Genomic DNA, 5,000 nt, shown 5'->3' with positions numbered 1-5,000 from the left:
TCACAGACCCTTCAGATGTCCAGTGGGTGTTTGAATGACCCAACCTTTAGCTTCCGTCGTCAGAATTGTGGTATTCTTTGTCAACATTCACCTCTTCAGTATAAGAGCCTTCCGCTTGCAATATTTTGATGATAGTAATTGGCGTGAAACTCTGTTAACGTCGTCTCTTTCGCCGTTCGTGTGGAGAGAGTTATAGCATTCGTTTCAAGTACAAATAAAAGGTTTCAGCCTGGAATAACCACAGTTTCAGTATCAGTACTGATGACGAAAATGATTTCCTGTTTCAATGGAAATCATCCACGATGTGAAAGAAAATGTGCATTGAAAAGAATTGTAATCAATAGTGGTCAGCTAATGGTCAAATTCTGCCGTGACGTCCGAATACTGTATAACCGTCACAGAGTGATACAAGCTGATCTCTGACAGTGGTCAGTAGTGGTCAAACAGCGACCAAAACACCTGCTGAGACATAAAAATGGACAGATGTAACGGACTAACACAACCTGAGCACTTTTAGGTCGTGGTCAGTATTGGTCAGCAGTGATCCAACAGCTGGGGGAGCATAGACTTTCAGGAACACAGAGAATATAGACAGGGAGAATATAGACCTGGGGGAACACAAACCTTGGGGAACATAGACCTGGGGGATATACAGGCCCGGGGGAACTTAGACCGAACGGACAGAAAATTTGGTGGAATATAGATCCGAGGGCAGTGTGTGTGTGTGTGTGTGTGTGTGTGTGTGTGTGTGTGTGTGTGTGTGTGTGTGTGTGTGTGTGTGTGTGTGTGTGTGCCTGTCCACATGCATGTGTGCACATGCCTCTGAGTCACCCAAACTCTTGTGCGCGCGCGCGCGCGCGCGTGTGTGTGTGTGTGTGTGTGTGTGTGTGTGCGTGCGTACGTGCGTGTCTGTATGAATCTTTGTGCGTGTATGTGCGTGTGATGTGTGCGTGCGTGCATGTGCGTATGATGTGTGTGTGTGCACGCGTGCGTCTGTGTGTGTGTGTGTGTGTGTGTGTGTGTGTGTGCGTGCGTACGTGCGTGTCTGCATGAATATTTGTGCGTGCATGTGCGTGTGATGTGTGTATGCGTGCACGCGTGCGTCTGTGTGTGTGTGTGTGTGTGCGCGCGCGCGTGCCTGTCCGTATGTGCGTGTCACCACACACGCCTCTCAATCAGCAAGACAAGACTATGACACAACATGTGTGTCCATCCTTCTGGCTGTAAATTTAACCCACACGCCATTGCTCAGTTCATTTGTGGAAACACGAATTCCCTTCACGTTTGATAAATAAATAAATAAATAAATAAATAAATAAATAAATAAATAACTAGTTCGGATGCGTCTGACACTCCGCTAAATAGCATGTGGATTCAGCCTGCCCTCCCGCCCCCCGCCCCCCCCCCCCCCCCCCCCCCGTCTCCTCCTCCCCCACCCTCACCCCTTTCACACACACACACACACACACACACGAAAAAAGAAACCTCTAAGAATGACTCTGGACTGCGTCTCTTGTAGAACTGGGACAAGTTGGGCAAAATGATAATCGGCTTTGCGATGTGCTGAGACGATGCAAATAGAAACTAAAGGAAGCGTATTTTTCCAGTAAGGCGATCATGACATTGTTGTTGTTGTTGTTGTTGTTGATGTTGGTGCTGTTGATGTTGGTTTTTGGTGTTGTTCATGTTACGGAGTGTGTGTGGGGGGAGTGGGGGGCGGAGGTGGGGGGTGGGGGGGGATGATTGGCTGTTGGTGGAAGCAAGCAGATTGGAGGAGACAGCAGCCTAGAGACGAGAAGTACAACGCTGGCAGTTGTCCTGCTCCTTTCCGTCCTCTGTCTCTGTCTGTCTGTCTGTCATGTCCACCTCTCTCTCTTTCCCACTCTATCTCTCTCTCCTCTCTCTCACCCTCCTCCCTCTCATTCTCTCTCTCTCTCTCTCTCTCTCATTTCTCCCTCTCTCATTCTCTCCCACTATATCTCTCTCTCCTCTCTCTCTCTCACCCTCCTCACTCTCATTCTATCGCTGTCTCTGTCTCTCTCATTTCCACCTCTCTCTCTCCCACTCTATCTCCCTTTCCTCTCTCTCACCCTCCTCCCTCTTATATTCTCTCTCTCTCTCTCTCTCTCTCTCTCTCTCTCTCTGTCTCTCTCTCATTTCCACCTCTCTCCCTCTTTCCCATTCTATCTCTCTCTCCTCTCCCTCACCCTCCTCCCTCTCATTCTCTCTCTCTCTCTCTCTCATTTCTCCCTCTCTCTCTCTCTCCCACTCTATCTCCCTTTCCTCTCTCTCACCCTCCTCCCTCTCATTCTGTCTCTCTCCTCTCATTTCCCCTTCCTCTCCTCCCTTTCTCTCTCCTCTTACTCCCTCTCTCTGCCCTCCTATCTGTCTCTCTCTTCTTCCCTCTGTCTTCGTATCTCTCTCTCTCTCTCTCTCTCTCTCTCTCTCTCTCTCTCTCTCTCTGCTTCTCTCTCTGTGTGCCTCTCTCTCTCTCTCCAGTCTCTGTGTTTCTCTCTCTCTCTCTGCTTCTGTCCCTCTCTCTCTCTCTGCTTCTGTCCCTCTCTCTCTCTGCTTCTCTCTCTCCCTCTCTCTCTCTCTCTCTCTCTCTCTCTCTCACCTTCTTTTTTTTATTCTCTCTGTCTCCCCTTTTCATTAAATATAATTATATGTGTTATTGTAACTGATGTAGATTAGCAAGAACAGATTGGAAGAATGGGCCATGCCTAAAATCTTAATCCTTGAATTAAAAAAAAAAAAACGTTTTGAGTTCTGAGTGCTAAGTACTCTTTCTCTGTCTCTGTCTGTCTGTCTGTCTGTCTGTCTCTCTCTCTCTCTCTCTCTCTCTCTCTCTCTCTCTCTCTCATATGTCTGGTTTGACTCCCCTCCAGCCCCATACCTAATTGTATAAGTCTCACCATCATGTCCAAATGATGAAATCTGTCTGGCAAGACGCATCGTGCATATTAAATAAACAACCACACAGACCATGCGTACCGACCTAAAAACAACAACAACAGCAACAACAACAACAAGTGTGTGGAGGAGGGGGGTAGAGGAGGTGCAGGGTCATGTGTGTGTGTGTATGTGTGTGTGTGTGTGTGTGTGTGTTGCAGCTCATGTACGTTTATATGTATTTGACTGTGCTTTCATAACTGTGAAACTGCATGTTTGGTGCATATCTGTTATGCATGTGTGGGTGTGTGTGTGAATGTGTGTCTTCATGTTTTACATTTATTTGCTTATTTATCATCATTGTTGTCTTATTTATGTATTATTATTATTATTATTATTATTATTATTATTATTATTATTATTATTATTATTTTATTATTATTACCATTACTACTACCTTTTTTATATCATAATTATTATTTATTTATTTATTTATTTATTTATTTATGTAAGCGTATCTATTATTTATTCACCTTTTTTTTCTTTTTTTTTTTTGGGGGGGGGGGGGGGGGGTTACGCTGCTGGTCAGGCATCTGCTTGGCAGATGTGGTGTAGCGTATATGGATTTGTCCGAACGCAGTGACGCCTCCTTGAGCTACTGAAACTGAAACTGTTTGTTTGTTTGTTTAATTATTTGTTTAGATATCAAATCACATAAAACCTCCATTCATAATCTCTCTCTCTCTGTCCATTCATAGTATGTTACCCACATGTTTTTGTTTTTTTTTTCTTTTTACATAATAATTGATGTGTGCATGGTGACAAGTGAAGGGTGTGTCAGTTGCTGACGGGCATTTTATTTCAAGTGAGCCTACAGAAAATTTTCTGTTTTTGGTTGAAGCAGATAATAAAGTATTTTGAATTGAAATGAAAACAAATGAATGTGCTGCACATCTCCATCATCGTCCACCATAATGTTTAATTAAGAAGCTTGGTAAATGTGTTTAGGCCTCCCTCTTTAACTCTCACTCCCTTTGTCCCAGTCTGTGCCTGTCTGTCTGTCTGTCTATCTGTCTGCCTGCCTGTCTGCCTGTCTCTCTCTCTCTTGCTTTCAAACCTGTTTTGTTCTCTCTTGCCCCCCACCCCCACCCCCACCCACCCCCCACCCCCCCTTTCCCCGCTCTTGCTTTTCTCGTCACCCTACCTATCCAGTAATAATGGCAGTGTTAGTAATAGTAGTAACTGAGGGAAAGAGAGAGAGGGAGAGAGAGGGAAAGAGAACGACAGGGTGTGGGAGAGAGAGACAGACAGGGAAAGCGAGAGGGAGAGAGAGACAGAGACAGACAGACAGACAGACAGACACACACACACACACACACACACACACACACACACACACACACACACACACACACACACACACACACACACACTTGATCCTTTCACTTCCAGGAGTGATGCGCCTTTCTGCAACACTTGGTTTGTTTGTTGTTGTTTTTTGTCGATATTTTCTTATTCCAATCCGTCTGACAGCCCACAAATAGGCTACCCTCACTTCCTCCTATCACCTCCCCCACACCACCCTCCCATGCCGCTACCACCACATTCCCCATCCCATTTAAAAAAAAAAAAAAGAAATGAATAAAAAGAGAACTCTCAGAAGATGGAAGGGGAGGAACCACATGTCCGGAAAAAAAAAGAAGAAGAAGAAGAAAAAAAAAAACAAAAACAGGACAAGCTGAGCAAAATGATGATCGGCTTTGAGGCGATGAAAATAGCAACGAAAGGAAACGTATTTTCGAGCAAGGTGATCAAACAGGTTTTTCGTCGTTGTTGTGTTGTTGTTGTTGTTGTTGTTGTTGTTGTGGGCCGGAGAGCTGGGATGGTGGTGTGGTGGTAGTTGGTGTTGTTTTTTTGTTTTTTTTAACATTATAGTTATTATTTATTTATTTATTTATTTATTTGTGTAAGCTTATCTATTATTTATTCACCTTTTTTTCTTTTCTTTTTTTGTCTTTTTTTTTTCCTCAAGGCCTGACTAAGCGCGTTGTGTTACGCTGCTGGTCAGGCATCTGCTTGGCAGATGTGGTGTAGCGTATATGGATATG

Source organism: Babylonia areolata, chromosome 13, assembly GCF_041734735.1.
Source record: "Babylonia areolata isolate BAREFJ2019XMU chromosome 13, ASM4173473v1, whole genome shotgun sequence".
Taxonomy (NCBI): domain Eukaryota; kingdom Metazoa; phylum Mollusca; class Gastropoda; order Neogastropoda; family Buccinidae; genus Babylonia; species Babylonia areolata.
This window is presented reverse-complemented; position numbering follows the sequence as displayed.